Genomic DNA, 11,770 nt, shown 5'->3' with positions numbered 1-11,770 from the left:
TGTGGCACAAAAACAAAGTTGATATACATGCAAAATCCTAATGAAAAATTAGCTTTAGAAAGACTACTTTAGCTCAGGGGTATGGTGCTCTAAGCAGGTCAACCTGTACCTGTGGGGCGAGTGCCTCAGCAGCCTGATGGTGCCTTCAGACTTCCAGATACGCCAGAATTGCTAGAATTGCTGCTGTGCCTTTGGCCAGATCCCAACAACTTAAGAAATTAAATGGTCAAAAGTTATATATGTGGGAGACACACCCACAAACCACCTCCAGCTCAGCTATATAAGCTCATTTTTTGGCCTTATTTCAGACACTCATAAATCTCAAAAGAGATCAAAAGACTCAGTTAGAGCCTGTAGCACATAGGAAGGCAGGAACCCATGACTGAGAGCTCCAGGCCTGCTTGGATGGAGACTGGGCCTCCTCCCCACAGGTCCCCAGTTTTCCAGTAGCTTGGCAGTCACACACACAAACTGCCCCCAGCACTATGTAGTCTCATCAACGGCCAAGACTCAGGGACTATAAACTAAAGCTCCCTGAAGAGAGCGCCACAGAATGCCCTGACCTGTCTTCACTGGGGCGCCCCAGAGGGGGGCAGGTGATAGTCCTCCCCGCCCCAAGGGACCCAGGTCCAGCAGCCAAAAAGCTCCACAACCCAACTGCTGCCACACTCAAGGTCACTCCCTACACGCTTGGGCCAGGCCTCATGCATGAATAAAGTCCTACGGAACCAGGTATTGCGGAACTTTGTGACCTTGGACTCTGGGCTCAACGGGACCAGGAGCAGAGATCCTCTGCCCACTTTCCCCAGTCTCCAGTGACCCAGGGGTCATGCCCATAAGCCACCTCCCACCTGCACCAGATAATCTTGCCATCGGCCACCATGCAGATCACACAGTTGCTTCTCCCGAAATAACATAAAGCCCCCATAACCATGCCACTGGACTCTGCGCCAGGCTGTTTCACACAGGACACGCCAGAGGGCGGCAGGTGAGAGCCTTCCCCACCCCAAGGAACCCAGTCCCGGGAGCCAAAAAACACCACAACCCAACCACCAACACGCTCAAGGCCATTCCCCACGCACTTGGGCTGAACCTTACATATGAGTAAATATATTCCTGGACCACGCAGCCACTTTTGCGGTTGCACAACACATCATAAAACACTCCCTACCCATTCTCCATGATTACCACACCACATTTGATGGGGTTCAGATCACTTGTATCACTTGTCATCCTGTTGTTCACCAATTTGTTCGAGCAGGCTCCAGTAACATCTTCATTCATCCATGTCAGGTGCTAGTGTAGCCCATTGGCATCTGCTCGCTCCAGGAACAGGAAGAGCCTCAAACTGTTCATTCAGGGTCTTGATGAAGAAGTCTGACTGTCTCGTAGGTGGGCGGCCATGTGGTCTTCTGACGTCCCTTGGAATCCAGTCGGTAGCAGCTCTAGTCCAGCGGTCATCTCTGAATCTCATTACATGTCCGGCCCATCTAATTTTTGACGCGTTGGCAAACGAGACAGCATCCCTGACTCTTGATCGTCAATGGAGGTTGGGACTTCAGATTCCTTCTCTCACTTGAGTGAAACATGATACTGCAAGCATAGCTCTTTCCATTTCTCTTTTTTTTTTTTTTTTTTGCTTTTTGGGTCATACCCGGCAATGCACAAGGGTCACTCCTGGCTCCGCACTCAGGAATCAGCCCCAGCGGTACTCAGGGGACCATATGGGATGCTGGGAATTGAACCTGGGTCGGCCGCGTGCAAGGCAAATGCTCTACCCACTGTGCTATCACTCTAGCCCTTGATTCCTCTTTGGGATACCCAAATAGCATTCTCATCCTGTTTTTGTAGGGCCCAGGTTTCTGAGGCATATGTTAGTGCAGGAAGAACGGTGGAGTCAAAAAGATGTGCCCGGAGCGGAGGTTCTTTGTCCTCTTAACTATTTCTTCGATGCTCTTGAAGGTGTCCCATGCTGCTCTCTTTTTCCTGCGCAGTTCAGGTGCCAGGTCATTTGTCACGTTGAGTTCTCGACCTAGGCACACATAACTGCTACATTTAGAGATGCTCATTCCGTTGAGGGCAAATGGAACATCAGGAACTAGTCCGTTACTCATGAACATTGTCTTGGTGAGATTCAGCTGCAGTCCGACCTTTCTACATGCACGGTAGAAGTCAGTCAGCATTCGTGCCACTTGGCTGATATTTGGTGTTATTAGAATAATGTCATCAGAGAAGCAGAGGTGGTGTAGTTGCCAACCATCTATCTTCACATTCCTTCCCATTCCAGTCGTCGCATGATGTTCTCGAGGGTGACACTGAAGAGTTTCAATGAAATGGTGTTGCCCTGTTGAACCCCTCTCTTTACATCAATGATCACTTCCTTGTAGAATGGTGAGATCCTGGTGGTGAATCCATAATACAGCTCATGGAGGATTCTGATGTACTGAGTTTGAATACCCTGTTTGGCTAGGGCTTCAATGACCGCTTCAGTCTCAACAGAAATAAAGGCCTTCTTTAAATCAATGAACATTAGACAGAGCAGCATCTTGAACTCTCGAAAAACCTCAATGAGCTTGGTCACCGTGTGGATATGGTTGATTGTACTGAATCCTTTTAGGAACCCAGCTTACTCGCAGGGTTGTCCTTTATCTAGGGTTCTGCCAATCCTATTCAGGATAACTCGAGTGAATAACTTGTAGATGACAGACAACAGGCAATCGGCCGATAGTTACTGATGTCGTGGATGTCTCCCATCTTAGTACAACAGAAGTCCTGCTAGTTTTCCACTGAGATGGAACCTTGCATTCAGACAGGTAGCATGTGAAGAGCTGAGCCAGTGTATTGACGAGTACTGGCGGCAGATTCTTCAGGTGTTTGGGTCTGACCTTGTCTGGACCGGGTGCTGTACTCATCTTTACCAACAAAATGGCGTGTCGTATTTCGGAAGGGAGAACGCTGAAAATGATATATCCATCCTGTGGAATTTGGTATGTGGGCAGGTGGATGTGGCTGTCAAAGAGATCTGAGTAGAAAACATGGATAACCTTTTCCATTGCCCTTCTGGAAGATGATCAGGATGTTGGAGGGCAGTCATCTTGGTCTTATAGTTGGCAAAGGACAGGCGGGTGTTGTGAATACTTTTCCCAGCTTCTGCTGCATTGGCCAACAATGCTGCTCTTCTCTCTTTGAGGTATTCCTTTATTGCTTCTCTGCACAGCTTTGTGAGCTTGGATGTTAACTTATGATTGCCTGAGGCTTGCGTCAGACCATGTTGGTGAATGAGCTCGAGAGTTTTCAAAGACAGGTGACTTTTTGTGGCTTTCTCTCTCTCTCTCTCTCTCTCTGCATTCCTCACACAATCATGGAGGTGCTGAACCAATCATTCGTATTCCTCATCAATGTTGTCAATGATGGCATCTTCCCATATTGCCGCAATAGTGCCAAAGAGCTCCCAGTTGGTGGTTGTTCTGGGAGTTCTCTTCTTAAACCTTGCAGCCCTTTCTCCCCTCTCCATGAAGTAGAATTTCACACGAAGGAGACGGTGGTCTGATCCCATTTGGAATTTTGGGACAACAGCGACATCGGTCAGGCAAAACCATTGATTGAATATGATGTGGTCAATTTCGTTGTGGAACTGTCCACTGGGAGACTCCCATGTTTAGATTCGGCCTTCTAGAACTGTGAGTTATCATGGACAGTCTTGGTCAACATGATGAACTCAGTCTCTCACCCTGTTCATTCCATTCTAGGCCGTGGGTCCCGATGTAGAGTTCTTCGGGTGATCTTCTAGGTCCTGTCTTGGCATTAAAATCACCGGCAATGATCTTGTAGAAGGTGTGGTCTTCTTTATAGAACTTCTCCAGCCCCTGTAAAACTTCTCAATTTCTTCTTCGTCGTAGTTGGATGTTGGTGCATAGACGATGAATATAGAAACTGCCGGCAACGAGCCACATATATTCAAACGTAAGCATCCGATTTGGGTTGTTAGGCATTTGAATAAATGGCCCATAGCCAAGTTTGTGTTGACAAGGACACCGATACCACTGACGCCTCTATTATCGCATGTTCCGAGGAACAGTTTATCTCCAGTATCCAAAACAGCATAATGTGTTCGATACCTTCTCATCTCGGTCAATCCAATGAATTCATACTTGATCCTTCTTGCTTACACCATCAGGTCCTCGATGGATGCTCCCAATGCCAGCCTACATGCATTAAAAGTGCAAACATTCATTTTAGTCCTTCTTCGTTTTGGCAGCCTAGTTCGGCCCTGAGATTTTATCAGCCTCTCCTTGTTTGTCCTTCTTAATGCTGCCATATTGGGGGCTATTCCAGGGTCAGGGGAATGAGACCCATTTTTGTTACTGTTTTTGGCATATTCAATATGCCACGGGTAGCTTGCCAGGCTCTGCCATGCAGGCGGGATACTCTCAGTAGCTTGCCAGGCTCTCTGAGAGGGATGGAGGCTTTTAGGGCGGCCTCTAATCGCCGTTATAGGTGTTCCGATGGTTCACACCATATTTGAACCCCATCAAATATGGTGCGGTAATGATGGAAAATGGGTAGGAAGTGTTTATGTGTCATGTGGCCGTGAAGAAGCTTCGAGGTCCGGAAAGCAACCTGGAGCATTCCGGCAGTGGAGGTCAGCCAATGAGGAATTTATCTGGCACCAGCAGGGTGGGTCTTATGGGCGTGACACCTGAGTGGGGTTCAGATAGTAGGCAACAAATCATAGAGGGAAATATATATATATATGCATATACACATATTTTCAGATATATATACCAAAGCTCACATCACCCAAACTTTAACAACATGGTAGTGATATCCTATAGAATGTCTTAATGGCTCCTGCCAAAATATAACAATTTTCACACTGTTTCCTATATAAACACTTTTTTATAAGCATGTTTAGCAGTTCTTCATAACAGACAATATGAAATATATTGTTTCAGTTGTGTTTTGAGACAGGAATTGGGGTTTGGGATGGAAACATCCCTAATTTGGTGGTGGGATGGTGTAATAGTGGTGGGACTGGTGTTTGAATATTGAGTGCAATCAAACATTGTGAACTAACTTATATCATGAATCACGAATCATGAAATCCCATTGATCGTCGAATTTCTCGAGCGGTCTCAGTAACCTCTCCACTCATTCTATCCCTGAGATTTTAGAAACCTTTCTCTACTTGACCTTCCCAACAATGCCACATTGGAAGCTCTTTCAGGGTCAGGGGAATGAGACCCAGCTTGTTACTGGCTTTCGCATATGAATACACCATGGGAAGGTTGCGAGGCTCTCTCATGTGGGCAGGAAACTCTTAGTAGCTTGCTAGTTTCTCCCAGAGGGAGAAGTAGGTTATAAGATATCTTCTGGGAGCTTGCTTTTAAGTCTCTGGATGTTGGCCATTGATAGGATTACACACACCTGGGTTCCTCTGCCAGTACCTTCATGCGTGAGGTTTGTCCGGACGTGTGGAGAGGGGCCTTGAGCCTCTAAAAAGTAATGTGGAGTTCATGCCCAATTCAATAAGCTTAATCAATGGCTGAATAAATAGCAGTGCTCCTACATTATAAAAAAAAATCTTTAGCATCCTATGACCATAGTAGGTTTATCCTAATCATGCAAGGATGGCTCTCTAAGTGGGAATTAGCTCACATAGTCCATAAAAAGAAAATCTCCATTAAAAACCATCCGACTTGGGGTCTGGGGTGATAGTACAGGAGGTCGGACACTTGCCTTGCACATGGTTGACCTGGGTTTTATCCCCAACATCCCATATGGTCTCCCAAAGCCTGTCAGCAATGATCCCTGTGCACAGAGCCAGGAGTAAGCCCTGAGCACTGTAGGGTGTGTCCCCAAAACAAAACAAAACCAAACAGAGGAGTGTGACTTCATCTATTAGGAAGAAAGCGGATAAAAATTCAACTTTGAGTCGAGGTGGTAGCAACTACTACCCCCCAATTGGTCAGCTTTCATTTTCAGCACTTGTTTGATACGGGTTTTTTGCTCACTAACTTGCTGTGACTTGTTTCCTGGTTTTTTGGGTTTTGTTCGGGATTCAAAAAAATCTTTATTGTAGAAATAAGCATATTATTTTTTTAAATATGGAGAGAAGATATTTTGGTGACTGAAAACATTGCCAGGTGTCAAATATAAATGTCAAAAGCCTTCTTGCTGTCCTGTCATTCATGTTATATTCATTTAATATTTGTGGTCACTATTGAAGGTTTCTCTCTTATTTGTGCAAACTCTAATTTCTACCAAGGTTCCATAAATTTTTTTTAGTGAGCACATCATTATAACTGTCTCAACTGTGATTAATTCACTTTTACCAGAAATATTTAAAAATTACAAATAAATTCAATCACCATGGGCTGGAGTGAAAGGAGAACCCTCTAAATAAATCGATCAATATGGGGTCCAGACAAAAAATAATTCAGCAGAAATGCCATTTTCACTAATGTTCATTGAGCACTATTCACAATAACCAGAATCTGGAAAAAATGTACTGGGTAAAGTAACTATGGTACATCTACACCGCAGAACACTACACAGCTATTAGGAAAATCAAAGTCACGAAATTTGCTTATCCATGGGTGGAGATGGAGAGTATCGTGCTGGGGAGCAGGACAGACATAAAGTGACTGCACTCAGGATATCTTTTAAAAAACATAATATGTTATAATATACTAAAAGACAGTAGATACAAGGGCCAGGAGCACTGGTCCACAGTAGGAAGCTTGCCACAAAGGGGAAGGGGAGGGCAGTTAGGACAGAGAAGGGACCACTATGATGGCAGTAATAGTTGGAAATGATCCCTCTGGACAAGAACTGGGTGCTGAAAGGAGGTAAAGTGATATGCATGATACCTTTCAGTACCTTTACTGCAAATCATTTGATGCCTGAAAAAAAAGGGAAATAAAAGAGAGGGGGAGAGAGAAAGAGAGGGGGGAGAGAAAGAGAGAGAGAGAGAGAGAGAGAGAGTCTTCCATAAAGGCGGGCTGTGGGGGGAGCCAAGGGGGTGGGCAGGAGGAAAACTAGGGACATTGGTGGTAGAATATGTGCATTGATGAAGGCATGGGTGTTGGAACATTGTATGACTAAAACGCAACCATGAACAACTTTGCAATTGTGTATCTCACAGTGATTTAATTGTTTTTGATTATATATGGGGGCCAGAGAGATAGCTCAATGGGTTGCATGCATGCTTTGTATATTAGCAGGTGGGTTCAATCTTCACCTCTGCATGGTCCCCCAGCACTGGACGGGGCTATCATCCCCAAGCACTAAGCTGAGTGTGACCCAAAAGACAAAAAGGGGTGGTAGAGGCAATATGAAACCTCTTGAACATAAAGTGAATAAATTGAAATGTAGATCCCTGACTCGGGCTAAGGCCAAACCTCGTGAGAGCAGGAGCCTCCAAGGAACGCCTCTGCTCAAAGGCTGCCTCGTGCCACGGAAGCCTCACCACGCCGCCCATTCGCCATAGGATTTGGCAGTTTTCGTCCTAAAGATAGATCTCTGCTCTGCCGCCTTGCTGACGCCAGCTGGGGCCTGTGACAGTTTGGCTGCTGGACCACAGGCAGGCAGGACAGACTGCCAATTCTGAGTGCTAGGGAAGGAATGAGTGTTTCTCTGCATCATCCTTGCATTTCCGGCATCACAGGGGGTGATGCCTTCATTTGCAAGCTGGACAAAAGGGATGAGAAAGACAAAGAGCAAAGCCCTGGCTTGGAGGTTCGCCCAGTCCAGCCCTGCCTGGGTGAGAATCCCTCCCCGGACCCAGACAGATGGTCAAGGGCACACAGCTGCCTTGAACAACGCTCTCGGAGCTTCTCTGCACCATTACGGTGGCCATCCATCCATCGTCTTCCAGCCCACCCAACATCATTACAAAACATGTTTTGACCTGCAGGCCTATGCAACTAAACTGGAGCCAGAATTAGGAAGGATAACACGGATGGAGAGTGTAAAAGTGATTTTTGATTGATGATCTGTCTGTATACTTTTAAAACACAGGAAGAAAAATCTTTTATTAAAAAAAACTGTTCAAATCAGGGGCTTGAGAGACAGTACAGTGGGTACGGCATTTGCCTTGCACACAGTCAAGCCTGGTTCGATTCCCAGCATCCCATGTGGTCTGAGCACCGCCAGCAGTAATTCCTGAGGGCAGAATCAGGAGTAACCCCTGAATGTTGCCAGGTGTGGCCCTAAAACAAAACAGAAAAGAGCCAAAAAACCTGTTCGAAACACTGAAAGGTTTTGGGACTGGAGTGATAGCACAGTGGGTACGGCGTTTGCCTTGCACACAGCCAACTGGATTCGATTCCCAGCATCCTGTATGGTCCCCCGAGCACTACCAGGAGTGATTTCTCAGTGCATGAGCCAGGAGTGACCCCTGTGTATCACCAGGTGTGACCCAAAAATTTTTCTTAAAAAACCACCTAAGGTTTTAAGTCTTGATATATATAGAAATAAATAGCTTAATGTCCCCAATTTTGTTTTGTGGAGGCCACACCCAGTGGTCCTCAGAGCTTGCTCCTGCTCTGTGCTCAGGATCATTTCTACAGGGCTAGGGGAGTGCCCATGATCAAACTGGCATCGGTCATGTACAAGGCAAGTTCCTTCCTCCCTGTCCTATCTCTCTGGCTGCATCCCAGTTTTCAGTAATAGTAAGAATACCTAGATTTATACTTAACCCAAAGTATGCTTAAGCTCTAGGGGGAAAACACAAACTACTAAAGGGCATCAAACACGTAATCAAGGGAGACGCGTGCTGTGCTCGGATGGGAAAGTCCTATGCAAAGATTCCTGTTCTCTCTGAGCCGCTGTCTATGTGAGCCAAAGTCGCAGGCAGCAGCCCCGCCTCTACCAGCTGAAGCCCCGGCAGGAGGCGCTGGTGAGGAAGGGCTCCAGGGGAAGCTGTGCCCTCCGCATCCCCTTGGCTGGACCAGGAGGCAGACACTAGGGTCCCAGGGGAGCTCCTGGGGTCACTGCCGCCTCTCCGCTGCTGCCTGCCTCTTCCTACGAGCAAACTTGCAGCAAGCTCCCAGGGCAGGAGTGATAGTGCAGTGGCTAGGGCACTTGCCTGGCATGCAGCCAACCCGGGTTTGATTCCTGGCACCCCATAGGGTCCCCTGAGCCTCAGCAGGAGTGACCCCTGAGCACAGAACTAGGAGAAAGCCCTGAGCCCTGCAGGGTGTGGCCCAAAAAAAACAGGAAAAAAAAAAAGAAGGAAAGAAACACGGGGGAAAATTCCTTCCCTCCATTTGACAGAGCAGCTTCCAGACTGCACTTCAAATCCAGACGCAGATACAGCACAGAAGGGTCCGAAGTCAGCCAAACGTATACCTGGAGGCAGCGTTTATTGACCATCTACTCTACGACCCAGGCAACCCACCTTGCAACCTCTTGAGTTTTTCCATATCAAAGCTGTTTTCACTTTATAAATCGGATGACCAAGGCACAGAGAAGTTTCTGTAACTCAAGCATAAAGAGAATGATATTTTAGCTCATAGGGAGAAAGAAAAATCACTCAGAAAGTAATTTGAGGCTGACTAGCTATCCAGAAAAATAGAGCAGTGGTCCCTGCCTTACACAAGCAGGGAATGAGAATTACACACCAAAATTAATAAAATAAAATAAAAAATAATATTGGGAGTTAAAGAGAGCCCCCAGAAGTGCTGGGGGCCTGGGATTATTCCTGGTGATAACTGGGTCCAAGACCCTTGAGGTCTCTAGGGTCACCCAGTGGTGCTAGTGGCAGAGCTTGAAGTGTGATGTGCAGGGGATCAGCCTAGGGGTCTCACACAAGAGGTCCTACTCTCCACATTTGAGCCATCGCCCCAGCCACTAAGAGAATATAGTAAAATGCTAGTCCAGTACACACTATCTAAGATAGACAAAGTTCAAATGCCATTGAAGTATCAATAGTACTGACTCCATTAACATTAAGCAGTTCATCTGAGCAAGGGAGGGGACAGCAACAGATTATAACCATTGCAACCCAGTTGCCAATTGACTAAAATATGTAAACAGTACTTACAAATCAATAAGAAAAGCAACAATCCCAAAATGCAAAGAAATGGCAGAAATGCTGATGAACATTTCATATGAATGAGCATTTCACAGCCATAGAAGATAAAACTGACCTTCAGTATACTTTAACTTTTGGAAGTAAGACAAGAATGACGGGCAATGTGTCTCCCATCCAGTGAGTAAAGACTGGCATATCAGTCGATGCATGTTGATGAAGAGGCCACGACAAAGTGGAGAGGCCCACTTAGTGCCTGTACTACAAACCATAACACCCAGAAGGAGAGAGAGAGTAAGAGGGAATGTGCCTGCCATAGAGGCAGTGGCGGGGGCGGGGGGGGGGGGGGCTGGCGGGAGGGACACTGGAGACATTGGTGATGGTGAATGGGCACAGGGGAGGGATGGGTCCTCAAACAGCATATGACCAAAACGTAATCATGCAAGTTTGTAAGTCTGGAACTGTATCTCACAGTGATTCATTAAAATAAAATAAAAAAATTGGAGGGGCCCTAGTGTTGAGGGCCTCCTAGGAGAAGATTTTTCCATAATACAAAGCTCTCATTCCGATTAACTCTGCCATTCCACTTGCAGAAACTGATCCTGCAGACATTCTGTGTGTAGATACAAATATTATGCAATAAGAGTTGTGGTAAGTTTATCACAGCACGACTCAGAAACAGCCTAATTTCCTGTCAGTAGGGATCGAGAGCTAAACTACTGATGGCAGGCGGTAACAGGAAGGAATGAGTTGGAGACCGGGCTTTCACAGAAGCCATTCCTATAAAATCAAGGCGTGGAACTGTCAACTGAACACTGTCCAGCAGGACTTTCTGTGCTGATAGAAGTGGCCCAGCGTGGAAAGCACCGGCCACGCGCAATAGGCAAATTGGACATTACTCTGAAGGATGTCCATCTCCATGGAAATAGTCACCAGAGACTCTGACACCAAACCCAACTAGTTCCAAAGGGCTCCGTCCCCTCAAACAAACACTCTGGCAGTTCCCAAGGGCGACTTGGGAAGCAGAAAACACTTTTGGTATCTTAGATGTTTAAGATTCTCCTTTTTACCAGGTGCAGGATACCTTCAGTAAGAAACTAACTCGTGGGGAAGGTTTTGAGGAGCATTGTTTTGGCCCCCTGAAATCAAGGCTGGTTTACTGTGAGCACAGGGCCAGGTGTTCTGGAGAGATCCAGTTGTTTGGATCAACAATTGAGGGCAAGGGAAGAGGCTGACCAGGCCCAGAGGAAGGAGTTCTGAGTTGTGGGGAAAATCCTACTACAGTGGGGGTCAGAAGTCATGTGGGATGGATGTCACATAGTCCATGATTTCTGCCAGTAGACCAAGAAGAGAAAGTAAGTAGAATCATTGGTTTGTTTTATCATTGGTTTAAAAGACACATCAATTGAAGAACTGAGTGGACCCAAGAGACAGTACGGCACAGCCTTGCACAGTCAACCCTAGTTCCATCCCTAGCATCACATATGGGCCCCGGAGCAGTAGCCAAGTCATTCCTGAGCACAGGGTCAGAGGTAGCCCTGAACATCACACCCAAACTAGAGAATAAGCAGTCGATGTTTATTCTGGAGAGAGAGCACAGTGGGGAGGGCATTTGCCTTGCATGTGGTTGACCCGGATTTGAGCCCCAGCATCCCATATGGTCCCCTGAGTGTGGAGCTAGGAGTAAGTCCTGAACACTTGAGCATTGCCAAGTGTGGCCCCCAAACAAACAGA

At 46.5% G+C, this 11,770-nt stretch overlaps 1 pseudogene; it reads right to left on the bottom strand.

Moving 5' to 3' along the window:
* Positions 1 to 1,979: 1,979 nt before the first annotated feature.
* The window catches only part of LOC129403597 (uncharacterized), a 53,272-nt pseudogene continuing 43,481 nt past the window's right edge, over positions 1,980 to 11,770 (bottom strand).

The sequence above is a fragment of the Sorex araneus genome, chromosome 3 (assembly GCF_027595985.1).
Source record: "Sorex araneus isolate mSorAra2 chromosome 3, mSorAra2.pri, whole genome shotgun sequence".
NCBI lineage: Eukaryota > Metazoa > Chordata > Mammalia > Eulipotyphla > Soricidae > Sorex > Sorex araneus.
The sequence above is the reverse complement of the archived record's forward strand: the minus strand, read 5'-3'. Positions and strand labels throughout refer to the sequence as shown.